Source organism: Adelges cooleyi, unplaced genomic scaffold (genome assembly GCF_023614345.1).
Source record: "Adelges cooleyi isolate 19-005CV unplaced genomic scaffold, UGA_ACOO_1.1 ACOO_flye_CR_arks_rails_tigmint_CR_PRNA_30, whole genome shotgun sequence".
NCBI classification, from domain to species: domain Eukaryota; kingdom Metazoa; phylum Arthropoda; class Insecta; order Hemiptera; family Adelgidae; genus Adelges; species Adelges cooleyi.
In genome coordinates, this window is record NW_026095971.1 from 7,525,693 (window position 1) to 7,544,169 (window position 18,477).

Sequence of the window (18,477 nt, forward strand, 5' to 3'; positions counted from 1 at the left end):
AATCCTACGCAATATTTTGTTTTCACCTGTACGCCTTTTTTTATTGTCATAACCCGGAACCATCACGGGTACTGTGGAATCGTGACGCTTGGCGACTGTTTGGCGCAATTAAAAAAAATACATTTATAGTGCATGTACTTTAAGGCTCACTCGACCACCGTAAAAAACCACGTGGCCAACGCTGTGCTATAGAGCAGTGCACCTATATAAAAACCGATTTATGTCCTTTTTTTATGTATTAACTTTTACTGCACGACCGAAGGTGAGATACAATATTTAAGTTTTTGCCATTTAACTCAAGTTTCCATTTATAAAAACGCATCTTGGTCTTTTGCTCGATAACGTTTCAGTACAATACCAATTTGAAATGATCTTATCCCGCACTAATTAACATAAAACAATAACCGCGTTTCTATTTATTGAACACAAGTAAGAAATAGCCCCGTTCCCGATTCGCTAAAAGTTAATTAAACTTATAACGTAATGTTAGTTGAAACGTTATTAAGCTTTATATTTTATTTTGAACTTTTCGCGCATTTTTTTTAAACAGCTGTATTTATCTTAGCGTCTTAAAAGGACAATATACTCCCTATTTATTGAGGAGTACTGTATAAGGATTTTGTTTGCGAAATATTAATTTAAAGCTAAAATAATTATACATAATTATCATTAAAGACATGACAATTCTTTATTTGTAAATAAATGGTAGACCGTCACAGAGCCCTCGTTAACATTTTTAACTGTTTTTCTAAAGTAGGTAATCAAAATAAGTTTTACTCGGTCGATAGTGGTTTTAGAACAAATATACATATCATATCAATGATATGATATGTATATATGTAAGATGAAGACATTTTAGATGAATTAGCTTATCCTTTTTTATATAATATTCATTAATTTACCCATAATATAGGTACGATGATAACTTTTTTTAAGGAATTATTTTAATAAAATTGTCATTGTCTTGAAAAGTCGTCCACTTATTTAATTATCTACTTAAACTGTATACACTTATATAATTCTTATTAAAGGTGTTTATGTGCTAAGCCTATTATGGGAAGTCCGTCATGGCCCGAGTAACACATTCTGCGTAGTAGGGTTTTACGCTTGAAAATTTAGGGTATAAGTTATAACGTTGTCTTGATATCTGTGGCTTGGGTAAAGAAGATAACATATGATGTGATTTAACACTTTACAAGCTAAACAAAAATAAGCACTTCCGTGTACTAGGATTTGACTATTAATATCTAAATGCATAGAAGATCTCAATACTCAAAGCTTTATTAAAATATCTTATCACAGATATTTTGTGATGAAAAACAGAAGGTGGTATTTTTAAAAACTCTAGTTTTTCTCAATAAAATGTTGGTTGCATGAGCTTTTTTTTAAAACACTTAAATAAAATATCATTGATTCGACTAAGAATATTTATAATGGGGAGCTAAAATATATCGTCATAAGAAAGCATTGGTAATCATTGTTTTTGTTTGCTTTTCTGTAAGAATATATATATATATAATATATATATATATAATGTTTTTATCACTTAACTTTTTATAATTTATCATTGAAAAATGAGTAACAAGGCTTATTTAAGTATACATCGTAATAACCTTAAGATTCAAATATACCTTATATAATACAATGTTCTAATACATAAAATGTATTCGGTAAAATGTCTGGGAGGTCTTTCTAAAATAATTATCGTTATTAATTTTGTATGACAATCAATTATTGCTAAAATGTCATAAGACATGTTATTCGTGATCCTAATGTTTTTCCCACAGAGAGAAATAATGTTTTGAGTATTATAATATTATTTATTTTTAATTAAAATTTGCCTTATTCGACTTATAATAGATACGAAATACACAATATTATGCTAATGTGGCTTGCCATTATAACGGTATTCTGGTAGGAAAGGGGTTAAGCTATGTACAAAGATACTACGATCTCATGGCTTAAGGTGTATATGTGTAATATTATCCGCAAAGGAAACGAACGGGACACGTTTATCTATAAAAAGGACCATCCCGCGATTCATACAAACAAAAAATACCGTTACCGGGGCAATACTCGTAACCTAACCTTACCGTTCTGGACGCTTCACGAGAGTCGGCGTGGAAAAATAAACACTGTAACATTAAATTGTATTATAATGATAATAACGTGTGCCGATGGATTTTGCGTTTCACACACCGCGCACCACCGACTCGCATGCAAATTTTAGGGATAAAAGATGTTTTGCATAATTTTATTATTATTATAATAATAATGTTTAACTCCTCTGTAGCCTTTGTGGTCGTCGCAGGTGGCATACTAATAGAATAACATATAAGACGTCCCGCGTTCGTTCAATGGTCCGCAGCCGCCGCCGACTTGGCTGTGGGAACCTTCAGCCTTTCTCATTCATCCGCGCTCGAGGCATTTGCATACCTATGGCCGACTAGTATCCCGTAGTCACTATGTAGTATAATATTATGCATAGTCTACACAGCACCAGTAGGAGCATTTTTTTCACATACACACAAATATAAAATATGCATGCATGCGATTAATTATATTTTATCACGTGAGAAAAAAATATAGAATTAGACGCGACATAGAAGAATTTTTCTTAAAGGGTGCTGAGGCGTCCACGCGATTTAAATATAATAAATATACTATTACAGTGTTATAACTCAAAATTGCACCACCTAATACTTATATTTATGTACATGTATACGATCAGAATAATATGTTAATATTATGCTAAATAAAAATAAAAAAATAAAGGGAAAAAACGTTTTTTCCTCGCTACTCACATGTAGGTATATCAGTTTGGAAAATACATTGTGGTAATTTAATACGCCATAGTATTATACGCATGTGAAACTCGATAAGTCGCACGCGCAAAAAATTATATTATATAATAACACACCTAGGTTCAATATTCATTTGTATTAAAATAACTACATCAATTTATAAAATCCGTATTTTCAAGGCAGTGTTATAACTTTTCAAGAGCTCTTATGGAACAAGTATAAATATTATTATAGTTCAAGCGATTTTTACCGAAAGTCTTAAGTGTATAGATTTAACTGACGATATTAAGCTAATTCATGTTCGTCATAAAATTCAAACCATTTGAACCAAATAATCGTTATTTTTTCAGGAATTTAATTTTTTGATAAACAATCAGCGATCTTAAAGTTGAAATTAAAAGTCAGTTTAAGGATTTTTCTATTTTTATAGTTGCTCAAAAATGAATTCATCAAACAATTAATTAAAAATCAACGGGTCAAACATTTTTATGTTCATGCTACTCAACGTTAAACGTATTTTACATATACGAGCGTTCAGCAATACAACTCGTTGATACTGCTTTACTTGTTACATCAACTTTAACTACTTTGCACTCAGTAATATTTATCTCCTAATTCCTATAATCTATTAGGTGTACTCGCATAGACCTACTTATTTTCATGCGAACCGCCAGTCTCGTATATTTCTTTTTCCCGCCAAACATACTCAAATCGTTTATCGAAAGGCTTTCGTTTTGATTCGTAGAGATTATTTATTCCCACATCTCTGAGAATTATTAGTCTTATAAAATATGGCTTATCCGTTATATGAACAAACTTTATTGTAGAGGAAAGGTGCAATGCTATCTTAAGTCTTCCTGTATATAAAAAAACCAATCATTACAAATCTGCATTTCCTTTGAGGGTCTTTGCTTCACCGTGACATACTTAAGCAAGAGTTTTGATTACGTCAGGCGCATTGATTATGATAAACCAATAAAAAATAATATCTAACTATACCTCCTTTCCTATAAATTATCTAAAACGCATAAAAAGATCTATAAACGCCTCCAGTCGATCCCGCGGGCAATTACCGCGTGTCGATATGCTGATTTATTTGCCATTGTTGCGCAATACTTAGTCACGATAACGGGCCAGCAAAGTCACCGTTTAATTGTAAACTATTATATGGGAATGACCGTGCCCTATAAGAGCGCGCGCACCCGTTAGCCGCGTTAAACTTACACTTAAAAAAACCTTTTCCGTGTTAATTGAGAATTAAAAGATACCATAAACTCCGCGAGATAGTATGCAGGAGATAGCCAACCAACCGCCCATGGACGTTTCTTGTAATTATTATAACCGCAAGACTTCCACCGCCTCCGTCAATCTCTTCTCGCGTGCACGCTCATATAAAGGCACCCAGCGATAATTGCATTATTAAACGTAATTGAAATACCGGCGGTAAATTATCCAGCAGACTTTTTATAGGCTTTTAAATACGCCAACGAGTTTTGCTTTATTCACATGCGATAACCTCTAGCGACCGTATGCAAACATAGAAAAGCAGGCGAATGGATACTATAGACAATCTGCGAACGAAACATAGGCCTATAAAAAACGACTGCGCCCCCTTCCCCCCCACCACATACCATTGAGAGGTCAACATCATTAAAAAGATACAGAACATAGTTTAACTCGGAATACACATACGGAATACGGAGATTAACAAGGCATACCAATTGAAAAGACGTGAAAAAATAATTTAGTTTGTCATCAAGTTATGAAAGTTTCAAGTTCAGGGCAGTAAGACAGGTGGAGTGTAGTATTAATTTTAACTGCGCGCAGTTCCCTTCCCGTCCTAACTTTTAAACTACTATAACTTTGAAAATAGTTGCTCAAAACTGGCTATCAACCGGTCAACATTTTTAGTATATTATTTTCAACTAAAAAAGTTAAAACCACGTTTTCATTTAAGTTTCAAAAGTTAATAGCGCTCTAGAAAATACTAAAAAGCAGTAAATGTTTGGTAATTGTGTTAATTTGTAATTGAGCCCTATGAGATATTGAATGGTTCACGATAAAATTATCACCTTGTATAACTATGAAAATTGAAATATACTTATAGAAGTTTATATAAATCTCTTTATTACTCCATTGTTTTAGGTGATTATTAAACATTTTTTAGGTAAATAATATATTTTTGTTAATAATTATGATTCTTGATCCATGGCCAACACCATCCAATCGCAAATTAAGAATAAGAAAATAAATAGTATATAGAAAATAAAGGAAGGTTAAAGGAAAAGGAAAGTTAGAGAAATCCTAGAGATTGGATAGTCAGCTTTGATCGAAACACTCTTTGTTATAGCCGATGAGGGTGGTTTAGAGATGATACAGAGGATTGAATTATAGAAATAAGAATAAGACGTTCTTGTGTGCGTAGGATATTTCCCTACCGACCCCCTGTAAAACGTTGTTAATATAATATAATTATGTTAAAATAATAGCGTGGTTGTCTCCCGCTGACATTTGTCGTGCACGTGGCGAACGCGCCAGCGTCTCTCGGCGGAGGTCGCGACGGCTGGTTTGAGAAAAGAAAAATTCTACCTCATGCCGCGTTATCTGTCTGTTTTTTGTCGATTTTTTTTCCAAACATAAAAAAATGCGGCACAGTCTATCTTCGCGGACGGCTGGTCGGGGAACACATCGTGTTATTATATGCACAGCAGATGACAAACAATATACGCTCGACGCCGTCATTTGTACACGTTACGATATTCTCCTTATATACTTGCACACACGTTAATAATGATATATAAAAATATAAAATGTGTACTTATGTGTGTAAGAAAACGGAGACGTCGTCGTTCACACGCATTGAGCTTAATTGAAATAATTAGTCGAGGTCGAGCCGTATGCGATGCGCAGTCTTTCGGTTAAATATTCATCGTCGGGTACGTCAACCATACGCATACCATTAAATAACTGTCCTTTGGATAATAATTCGTGTGATTGCAGTATAACCTAGAATTATTAAATTTCCTATTAAACCGATTTTGTTTTGTGGTGTTTTGTTGGTTATTAAAACATAATGTTTTGTTCTAACTCTCCGGCGGTCGACCGTCGTAACTTAATATCGAAATCATCATTTTACCCTAAAACATAAGTATAATATATTGAAATAACAACGAGAAACATAACACCAATCAAATAATTTTGCCTACATTTTTTCGGCTTCGATGCGATAGATGAGAAGAAGATATTCTCTACTTAATAAATGTCGGAACGCTTACTGATCAGTAACATTACAGTATACTTAAAAGTACTATACGCTTGATTTAATAACATTATAATTATTATGACAGGCAGTTCACAAAATGTTATTAAGTACCATTTTGGATGGTTTTTTGTACATTTATTATAACATTAAAAGTATTGAGTTATCGCCCTGGGTCTTTGTTAAAAAAAATAATATTTGTATAATAACATATGTATATATTTATAATCGATCCGATATATTATGTCAAAGTATACTCTTTATTGTTGCTAAAAAAAAGTGATTTTTAAAATGTCCAACTCCCCTTTTTTGTTGCACCACACAATACAAATTTGGCACTTGATAAATGCTCGCTATTTGTTGTTCTGCGGTGGTACCCTATGTAGCGTCTTCTTGAGCCCTGGACATGTTGCAAACTAATACAACTAAGGACACTAGCTTCTAACCCATAACTACCGAGAAGGATTTTGTGTTCATTTTTATGACTGTTCATATCTTATTTTATGAGTCAAAATTTTGTCTTGAAATCTATCAATTGCTCATTATAGACATAATATTTTAAATATGTTAATATAATCGCATATAGAGACGATTAAATGCAACTTATTGTTTTAGATTAAAAAAACTAACCTTTATCCATAGACAATCAAAAAACATTTCCACATAAATTATTTAGTTTAGATTACAACCAGTTTAACTGACATTTATTAAGTTTTAACACGTGTGTAAATCTACAATAGGCGGCAGTAGTAATTATTATTGTACCTAGTTTAAAGAATTCGATTTTCCTTATATTTACGTTAAAGATAAAATCCCTAGGTACTGCTCACTGTTGTGTAAAATGTATATCGTATTCAAATTTGTTTGATGTATTGTATGTTGAAAGCATCGCCGATAAAAAAGAATGGTATTCATTGTTTATTCAATGCTTAAAGGCGTATTGTTATTTTTTTGAAAAGTATTTCTAGGAACTTCCATCGCATAATAATCTAAAAAAAAAGTATTTTTGTTTGTTTGGTATATAAATATTTTTACATTAAATACGAATGTAACTCGAATTAAAAACTTCTTTTTAAATACCGCCATCGTATATAAGCGTGAAAAGCGACATTTTTTTATTTCATGGAAATATATTTTTTTCTGACATATAATATTATATTTTGTATACACTTTGTGGTGAAATGTGTTTTTCTCTCTTCGAGAAATAACTCACGGGCGGAGGAAGGGGGTACAAGAACGTTCTCTTGCAATATAATAAACCTGCCAAGTGGTGTAGGGGGGTGACGACGGTGGTGTAAAATCGAATTCCGAGGAAAATGTAAACCACTAAGAGCTTATAATGCCCAACCTACAGACAAGGTAGTAATTCGGCTTCTGTGGCGACGTCGACAGAGTCCATTAGGCACTCAGAAAATGGGTTTCTCGCTGTTTTGTCATGACTCTCGAGCGGTACCAATATTTTTTTTATGCTTCGTATAATAATAATAATATTTTATACCTCTATACATTTAGCGGACGTTAAACGATAATGCCAAGTTCGTGACATTCTTGGTCTAGCTATTTAAATCGACCGACCTTAACGACAGTTAGGGACCGAAGGGAGAAAGTAATAGCCGGGACGATGTCTAAATAAAAAATACGTAAGCAAGGGAGTACACATTTCGAAGCTAACGAAGAAAGACTCTGTATAGTGGTGGTAGGACCAACCCCGATCTATAGCTGTTATGAAATATAGCCACTGGCAAAGATAATTGGATCGGGATTGATAACGTCCGAAAACAAGATGCTGAGGATATAATATGCGGTCCTCTGTTTGATACCAAAAAGTACAAATTGAGAATAAGATATAATAAATAGCTACGAAAAGAAATATGGGTGGGAGTTGATAAAACATTTCGTACTAAATAAAAAAAAAACAAAACTGAATAAACTTTACTAGTGCTGGTTGTAGGTCTGGTGGATTCCAAACATAAAACTGCGATTGAAATTTTGTTTATGCTATAAAAATTTCAATTTACAGTTAAACAAAGGTATAAAAGAAAAAGTTCAACCTTTTTTTTTTACTTTGGACTCGACCAGACCTTCAACCTGCAATTGATATTTTTTTATAGTTACGACAAATATTTTAATAAAGCCTGCCACAACTTTAAAGTAATTAATATTATTATTTTTATTCCCGTTTGTCAAATAATAGGTGTATTTGAGGCCCTTATTACACATATACATCGATACCTTGAAGCACACATGTGCTATGTCCACTTTTTATGGTTTTGAGGTAGGGGTGTTTAACTCTTGAATTCTTAAAAAAAATCCCCAAAGGATATCGAATTTCACGATTATTTGTAGTTGATCAATTATTTATGCTCTTTGGACATACCACTGGTGTTCATTCGATTCAGTTTTTTTCACGAATTCAGGGATACCCAAAATCACGATTTTGAAAAAAATGGACATAGCACTTGTGTTGAAGCACACAAGTGGTATCGATATAGTCTTAAAATTTTAGGAATTTTAGAAACCGGTCACAATAACTCTCAAAAATGTTTTGTCTATAGATACACCTAATGGCTTTAAAGAATATTCTTCTTCTTCTTCTTAGGTAAATTGGCCACCAGGACCATCCCGTCATACAGCCTTGCTTCCAGTTTTCCCTATGCGATGCCTGCATTCTCCAGTCTAAATCTCCTCCTAAAAACTTAATCTTCTAATTGAAACTCAATTGAACGTTTTCAACAACAAAGCCATTAACAGCGATACTGTTATTGTCTATTGATTAAAGATAATAATATGGTAAGTAAATTATAAAAAAAACAATAATGAATTACAATTGTTGTCATCATGGTAAACGTTTATCGTGTCTCGGTGTTGTAGTATATTAATATATACCGTGGTGAGTATACAAACTTTATAATATTGTCTGTGCGCGGTGTATAATTATCGTTGAGGGGTGGCGATTGTTGCGTTGGTCAATGTCGGGGGTAGTGGTGGGGGGGGGATCGTTAAAAACAAGGACCAAGGTCAGCAGACGGTGGTGGCGGGTCCTGCTGGTAGTGCACCGAGGGTTTAATGAACCCGGACCGACGGTGTGGGGTCGGCAGTGGCGATGATGATGATGAACGGTAAGCGGTGTGGTGGCGGGGGTGATGGAAATTATGTCAAGGGTGCGGTTTAATTTGCATCGGTCGCAACCATCGCCTCGCCGGCTCTTTATTATTATTATTATTATTATTTTAAACTTTTCTCTCTTACTCTCATTTTGGTGGGCTTTATTTTAACGAGAAAAATCCATAATGTGCAACTTGCACCGCGGCTGTTTTTTTGTGTAAGTCTCGTGACGTCAGTTTAATTTCACCTCGCTCCGAACAAAGGTCAGAAAATCGCGTGCAAGTGATTTTCGGGGGTGGAAACGGCAGCCATCTTGTGTGACGTCGGGACGCTTTCGGTTCGGGGGCGGGACACGGTCGTCGCTGCCATCATGCCAAGAGACGCCTGTTCTCCCGGGATACGCGCTTCTACCCTTTTTTTTATTATTTATATTTTTCCATTCGCTCTCAATACGGCAACGAGTAGACTACTCATATGGGTTTCGATCAATTCGATTTAGCAGTGATCAATTTAAGCAAATCGCGCAATCGAAACACAAACGTGATAATCAAGTACACTAACATCATATAGGCGCAATTTGAGGTGGACTTAAATGTACTTAGCACCCCCACTTTAAAAAGTAGCACCCCCGAAATTGTTTATGTTTTTTACATTAAGTTACTTGGGACAAGGGGTTGATAATATTATCGGTGTTTAAGCCCCCCTCGCTTTTTTAAAACGATATGCGCCCCTGATTAACATCGCGTTTTATCATAAAGAAACGAATGTAAAATGTTCATAGAATGTTTTAGCGGAAGTCATCAGCTGTTTTTTTTTTATACAAATCTGTACAATTGAACCAAAAAACAAAGCAACTATTTTAAGTTATTAATGAACGAAAAACTATTTATGTACTGTAACGGTTAAATTATCTAACCGTTCCTGTTTACTCCGAAACGTTTATTCGTCTGAGAATGCGAATTCGCTAAACATTATTTACTATTTTAACTTGTTGTGCAAAGTATATCTAGTACTTTTATCGGGTTGGCTTTTAAGGATTCTCGCTAGGTATCAGTATTGCAAGAAAAGTATGTTCTATTCTGTTGTATAAAAATATTTAAAAAAAAAAATAGTTGCACTTAATCGAAAGAATAGGCATACATACCTATGGGCTATAGATATTTTATGTATTGAACCTTCGACGTTATGTCTGCACTTAAGACCCGTTACAGGTGTATTGCGACGGAGATAGTAAAATTACAGTTTGTATTTTTCATTTGCTGTTAAGGTATACGCGTACATAAAGTCGTTATCGAACGAATTGGTTCGACAAACAGCACTGTACATATTATATACCGGATATTATAGGCCTTGCGGTAGTACGTATAATGACATCTATTTATTTTATCTAACCAAAACGACCAACCTCCCCGCTAAACTATTATTTTTTTACTCCGTCATTAAGTGACTGTAAATATTATCTGAACATGAATTGTGTATGGTGGTCGTACGTTATTACTATTATTATTTTTAATAATCCTACACGACGCACAGAGGCTGATTAACATTCACGGCAAACCACCCGGTCGTTAACCGTTCAATGTTTTTTCCATTATGTTTTTACTTTTATGCGTCAACACTCACTCGATACAATATGTATTTTAATAATTAATACAATAATTACTGATATAATTACACATATCGAACGCTGAACACTGACAATCCGAAAAGAGTGAGAGGGGCGGCGCAGAGGACAAAGGCAAGCGAATAGGGGTGTGTATGCTTGTTTATAATATTTTAACGATTCATTAACGAGTTATCGTTAACTAATGTTTTCCATATTAAACTATTGTATATTTAAGGATATAGTATGTTATTACAACGCTTAAAACGCATCGTCGATCTAGTCCTTTAACATATGAACCTAAACGATAGTCAAATTGCATTGATGGTATAATAATGTTATGATTATGTTTGTTTTTCAGTTAAATTATAAACAACGATAATGGATTGAAACAGTGTGTATCTGTATTGAATTACAAATAGAATATTTTTAAACATTCAATTATTAGCTTTTTGTTTGACAGACTGACCTCTCTTAAAAAAAATGAGTTCTTGTACAAGCTTTTGCTTAAAATATATTTTATTTTAATTTTACAGTTACATGCCGTATTTACACGTTTTAGCGCGTCAATTAAAATTTTATTCCATCGTTATCGCATGAGCTTTCCGGTGGTCGATCCGCAGGACTTATTATTATCCTGTAGTTATAAATACTGTAGTAGTATAAATGTATAGTATTATTTTATTAAAATAGCTTTATCTCTCTGATTAAACTTTAAACGTATGCCGTTGTTTTGCCGCTTGCGGCAATACGTTAATTAAAACCCTTTCGGTCGAGCGATTAAACTTCACTTACAAGCTGGGTCGAACTGCCCCAACGATAAAATTCGAAACGAATATGCGGTCATCGGAGGTCAAAGGTAAATTGAAATTGCATTTAAAACGTCGACGTCACGTAGACGTTGTACGTATAAATAAACATTTAGCTTTTCGGCGTCTGTAGTTTGATTATACATTTTTATTTATTTTTTACATTCCCATATATTTTATCTCAAAATAAATATCTAAGTCACCGTCTCAACAATGCGCCGAAGCTAAAAACTAATAAATATTTTACCATAAGAGTATATTTATTATGATTGTTGAAAATGTTTGCACTTTGCTCTCCAGTAAAATGTTCAAGTGCAGTTAAAAATCATTTTATATAGTTTCTTGTCAGTACCTAATTATTGTCATTTACTGTACACGCAAGCAATTATTTTTGCATCGCAATTTTAAGTTACACGCGAACAAAACTGGTTGGATTGCTTTAATCCGTTTTTCTCATAAATCCGTTGCGAATCCGTATAAACAGATGAAACGAATCCCAGCGCGACCGAAAAACCGGATCTAAGGCTTTTACCAATGTATTCCCACGGCTAATTGACTTTTTCGGGCATAAATTGTATTATTGTGTAAGATATTTATTTTCTAATTAAATGTTTAAAAGAACCAAACGCACCGTCACACTTTGGCGACGATATTTAAGATAAGTTGCGATATTCATATGTAATAATATAAATTCTCCAATTTGTTCGTCGGCTCTACATTCGTTCAATGCGTTAGTCCTCGTGAAAAAAATCGAACATTTTGGCCAAAACTTTTTGATCAACGATTGTTTCCGAAAAAGCAATCCACTGAGTTATGAGTTCTCCTTGTGTCAGGATGGAATTTTTTCGATTTGATTGCTTCAGAACTTTCAGTCCAATCGCTGCGAGTAATAATAATGATAGTGTCACTGTCCGAAAGGCGAAAAGCATAACCGGTTGTTACTCACCTAGCACCTTGTGCGGATTTGATAAGACTACTTTGCGTTTATCCGTTTCGATCACGAGTCGAACGCGATTGCCGTCTGAACAATTTTTAGTAAATTAAACGTTTTGGACACTAGCCGGTTCGGTCCGTGCAACACTAAACGGCTATAAAATAGAAGCCATGCACGATTCACGATGATAACGATAATTATTACCATTATTATTATTATAACCTAACAACGACGAACGACGAACCACCGGCGGCGTGTCCCGAACCTTTGAACACACCAAGACGATAGCGCAGCGGAGAACCCCTTTTGCAGCCGGTGGTGAACATGTACTATACAATATAATAGTAAGGGCCGCCGGTTTCTCACGTACCCGCATTATTATGCATTATTTTTATACTAATAATATGCGCGAGAGAGACCGTTTCCATTTTCTCCTCTACGGTCGCGCCGTACGGTTAGGATAGCACGCTCAAAAGGCATTAGTTCATTGTGTTTATGCGCGGATAGCAATAAGACGCGTGCATAGTGTTTTTTATTTCACGTTTGTCCGCATCAGACCCTAAAGGTGTTATAGGAACTAACAAAACAAAACAAAATTATATGCGGCAACGGCCACGCCAACGAGTCATGGGGACACCCCTATAAATATATATATATAATATAATATTAATGTGTTTGTATATGTGTGTGTATAAGTACTCGTGTTATTATTATTATTATATTGGCAGACGGGTTCGTGACGATGCATCTTGATTTGACACGAAAAACACCATAACAATGCGTCCAACGTTCATGAATCCTATGATTGTGTGCTAGTTTTTCTAATGCAGTATGTCTCCTTTTTTTTTTTTAATTTCGAGTAAGGACTCTGAACTCTTTACTCTTATGTATACCCGGCAGCAGAGTCTAAACACTCCAACGTCGAACAGATAATATTATATTTACAAGAAGAGGGGAGTTCAGTTGACTTTAGAATATACAACGCACTCTCAACCTGGTCGAAAAAGCCTTACTTTTTTATTTACAACAATATAAATTATATTACAATTACGAGTTCAAAAAAACTGCTCGTCGCCGCACTCTATGAGTTTAATCAAAATGTTACAATGCCTAATATAAATACTAATTTTAATAATCGTACTTTTGGGAAAAAATGATTTTATTTTTTTTACTTCAACCTGATAATTGACTCATACGTCTATTAGGCATCGTCGTATCGATTGTATAAATTATTCATGCATGTGGCGCACACACGATTGTATATTATTATAATAACGTTAGATTCTAATATAGATATCAAATAGGAAATTATAAAAACCCGCACAACTAATTAGGGATATTTTGTTTTTTTCCAACGCAATTATCCGATTGCAAGGAATTAGTAGTTATTACTCCATAATTGGAAATTATAATATACCAATTAATATTAACGATTTTTTTGAAATATTATTATACAGATGTGTTTTTTTTTTTTGTTGAACGATTTTTATTATGAAAAACAATTTTCATTAATAAAACATAACCTAAAACATACAATTTTCAACAGTCATTCTAAACGAAAACGTAATCGCCACCCCAAAATTTATGTTTTCACTGTAAACAGACCCAAACGTGGTTTTATTCAAGAACATGCGTTACCTCTCATTCACCTGACTCCTTCTTAATCTTCATCTCTTCATAGTCTATTTTCAACAACGCCCTTTTGCTTATGTAGCTACGGAACACTAATATTAAGTATCATATCCTAACCAAAACTATCAACGACAAAGATACTCCGACAAAGAACTTAGATTTTTTTTTTTAAAAGAAAAACTTGGTGCTCCTACACTGCTCAAAACACTCGATTTTTGACATACAAACTTCTTTACGCTGAAATGAGAGCTTTAATATCGTATTATTTTTGTTCATTTTTTTGTTTATCTTTAAACTTAATAAAACTTAATTGGTGGTTAATTAACCCGTCTAAAAGTCTTTTTTCTCTAAAAAAAAAAAATATAATAATAATATCTTATCATTTTACGAGACGTCATCCTTTTTTTCGTTAATATTTTTTTTAATACCAAAACTGACATAAGTGTTATTATTATGAGCGATTATACACTAATAATAATAATAATAATAATAATACACTACAGCAATAGTACACTTTAACTTAGAAAATGAAATAACATAATTAAACGGTTTTATTTTTTATAAATTATTGCCTATTTTTTTACTCCTTAATAAATAACTACGTGCAGGCTACTTAATACAAAATAAACGGGTCGTAGAAATTACCATAGATTATTTTAATTTTCGTTTGGTTTAACCATCGACGGTTGAAGATGTGTGCAATACTAAGGTTTCCACAGTCACGAATCTCATGCATGTACATAACTCTCATTAACATTTTTATACAAGAACACACTGATCACGGTGAACCCTACAGAGTACCTAATAGAACGCGCTTTAAATGTAAATAGGTTGAAATTTAAATACAAAACTCGGTTACGAAAAAGAAGTACCCTTTGAACCCTTTTACGGACAACGAACTTAGTTGTATTTGTTTGGCCGTGAGAATCGATCAGCAGATCTCGTCAAGCAGACCCACTCATTAAATATTCACCGAAAAACGTACGCCTAATACATATAGCACATACTGGGATGTCCCGTATTTTTAAAGGTGCTATAATACACGTAGGTACAATTTTTTTTTCTCAGCTAATTGGGGTATTTCTTGGTTCACCGCAATCGTATTCAATGACATAGATTTACTATGTTTTTCAACAAAATAATCACAGTTTACCTCAGAAATTCAGTTCTCGCCATTACAATTATATTCATAATTAAAACCTCTGCTTTATCCTATTAAAAGATAATCAAAGTTTATCTGTCATTTGTTTTCCGGCCTGTGCTACAAATGTTTACATTATCACGTTTATCTAGATAACAAGTACCATACGTTCTTATGCGCTTATCGGTCTCGGATGACATTCCGATTTATAATGACCGCTATTCTGACAGTATTGCAATCGTGTGCCATTGACTTTGGCCTTTTTTCTTTATGCTTTTTAATGGTAATTCATATTATTGATATACACGTACATACCGAACGAGCGTTGGTAATTGTGTGATGGCGGCTTATAACGATTTGATAAAATGCTAATTTTATATAAGACTAACCGTGGCCAAAAGAACTCTGTAAACTGCTATAACCCGGTGAAGCTAGTATACGCTAATCACATTTAAAAAATATGCGATTAGTACATAACGTTCAACAGAAAACAAGTCAAGCGTGAAATAGAATATAATAAAACAAAATGCTATAATTGAGTTTAGCAGGTTTCAGAAACCAGCCGGACATTTACTGCAACTTTTATTTTGCGCTAATTCAGTATTACATTTTATGTACCCATAAAAACGTAATATAACTGTGCTTAACAAAAATCATTTAGAGAGAAAGAGCTAGAGACTTCCCACTATACATCCCGGATCCCCCTATGAATTCGACTTATTTTTAAGCACCCGTTTTCATACGATATAACCCGTATATTCTCTGAAAATTCCAAAGAGGGTGCGATTCTATAAAATAAAGCGTATTCGGTGGCTTTTCCTCTTCACCCCGATTCTTTTTTTTCATTTGTAACCACCCGAACAAATATTCATCCGTATAAGAAGCTAGGATAAAACGATAAACCTTTTGGAGTTCATTACGCCCTCATCCCTCTATGGTGTTATAACGTCTAGGGTGATCATATTATTATGTAAGGTTAGAAGTAAATGTAGTTAATTAACATAAAATAACCCGTTTTCCATTTCTTGGAAGTTCACGGTTGAGTGTTTCTATATTTTTTTGTCTATAATAATTACTGCCATTTCCCTTTACTATGTTTAATTATTTTTTCTCCGTCAAGTGTTATTTGTTAGTGAAAATGACTGAGATGCTTAGATGCTTGCCCGGATTGTATAGATATATTATTTTCTAGTTGGTTGTTTGCATATTTTTATGAATTTACATAATGTTACAATACATTACTTTTTTTTTTCTTAATCTAAAAGATTAGATTAATATAGGTAATATTAGTTGTGTAAGTTTTTTTAAATTTAAATATGGCGTTCTTATAAGTAAGTAATCCGCTGGTTATAACGTTGGACACTGTTTACACTGAATGCCTAGATCGTTTTAGTAAACTCTGTCAACGAGTAAAAAAAAACAACATATTTTACTTTCGGACACGATGTATGGCATTAACGATCGCGTTGAATTTCAATAAGATTACCGTATAACCTTGCTCCAAATTTACACACTATGGTTCTTTTAAGACAGCGTATATCGTTTAAGTTTCTGTTTTGTTAAAAATAAATTGTTTAAGCGCCACCACAAATTCTATGGTGTTACGAATCACTTATTATAAGTGTTATTTAAACTATTATGTATAAAGTATATACTATAAAGTGATTAATTTTGATTGAAGGATATGGACCAATTGAGTGTATATAATTCTACTCATGCATATATAGATACCGTTTTTGCCATCGCAGAATCATAGTAAGTATTTCAGATATCACTTAAAACAGCGGGCCGTGGGGATTTCAAAGCGTTACAACGAAAGTTGAATATAGTTTAGCTAGAATATTTAATTAATTTGTCTTTTACAGCATCCCCACGGTCGGAATTGAATTTGTATCCAACCCTAAAAGGAAGATCATGCACATTCACTTAAGACCTATGAGAGTTTTTTAATTATTATTTAATCAAAACGCGGAGGTGTGGTTTCGTTTGATGAAACGCCGTTCATGCGTTATACCTTTAAAGCGAATGGTGAAGAAACGCCTGAAACGGTAATCAGTTTTGGTTGTAAATAACGCTTGAAATTACCTATACCTACTGTACGTATACTGCCTATTCATTACAGACGATGCGGATTTCAAACAGTGCTCGTGTAGAATAAAAACTGCAACGGCGTTTAATATGTAAGTCGTAACCTATCCGACATGACAGGCAATGGTAGTTAAGTAAAATTAAAACAATTATACTGCCGCAGGTAACCGGATTGTGGTCAGGAAAGGCGTAACCCGAATAACTGCTGTTCCGATTAGAATATATCATAAGTACCGCCAACGACTTAAAAACGTTTCAAGGGATACGTTGAAGATTTTCACAAATTATTTTATTTTAATTATCTATATTTTTAATTGTATTAACATGGCCAGACGCTCATTTACAACGTTGCTTTGAATTAAATTACATTAAGAAATTTGAACATAATATTATACTCACTATAGTTGATGTAATGGGCCAAATGTATCTAATTTAAAATGACAAAGACATTCTAACCGCCTGATTGCTGTTTGTCCAACTTTAAAATTTAAGTGCAGTTTAGGTAATTTATATTTTCAGTAGTGTTAAGCTACCGTTAAATTTTAAGTACTCTTATATTGCCTACTATAGAATATTCTTGGGGATTATCGAGAGTAAACTGTATTAATAGTCTAATTGAAAGATAAAACTTGTGATACTGGAAATTTGGATAATTTTACAGACGATTATAAAAACAATGTTTAAAGTTTCAATTTTTAGACATCGTTTTATTTTTAAGATCCAAGCGATTGATGTGACCTCAGATCTGTGATATGCTAAGTAAAACAGGCTATTTACCTAACACCAATCTCAATTTTTCAGATTTTTTTGTAATACACAAACTCTGAACTTCTGCCATAGGTTGGTCATAATAATCATAATTCAAATAATACTATATACAAAATCTTGTATATTGTTGTTTATAATTTGTCAAACTAGATAATTATTGTTATTATTGATACAAATATGTGTTTTACCAAAGATGTCATCTAAAATAATAACATATCCTTACAACGAATTATACCGGTTTCTCCATTTTAAAAGATTAGAAAACTCATTAGATAATTGACTTTATTAATTATTAGGTAATATTGTTTGAAAACTAATTATAATGACCATTAAC

At 33.4% G+C, this 18,477-nt stretch overlaps 1 long non-coding RNA gene across 2 annotated transcripts; it reads left to right on the forward strand.

Annotated features, from left to right (window-relative positions):
• The first annotated feature begins 3,041 nt into the window (after positions 1-3,041).
• LOC126838500 (uncharacterized) lies at positions 3,042-18,433 on the forward strand. 2 transcript variants are annotated; one of them, XR_007685703.1, is made up of 5 exons: positions 3,042-3,204; positions 16,969-17,042; positions 17,153-17,335; positions 17,410-17,467; positions 17,539-18,433. It is a non-coding gene; the product is annotated as an uncharacterized LOC126838500 (long non-coding RNA). The 2 variants fall into 2 exon arrangements; XR_007685704.1 differs by lacking the exon at positions 3,042-3,204 and adding an exon at positions 5,503-5,740.
• The last annotated feature ends 44 nt before the right edge of the window (positions 18,434-18,477 follow it).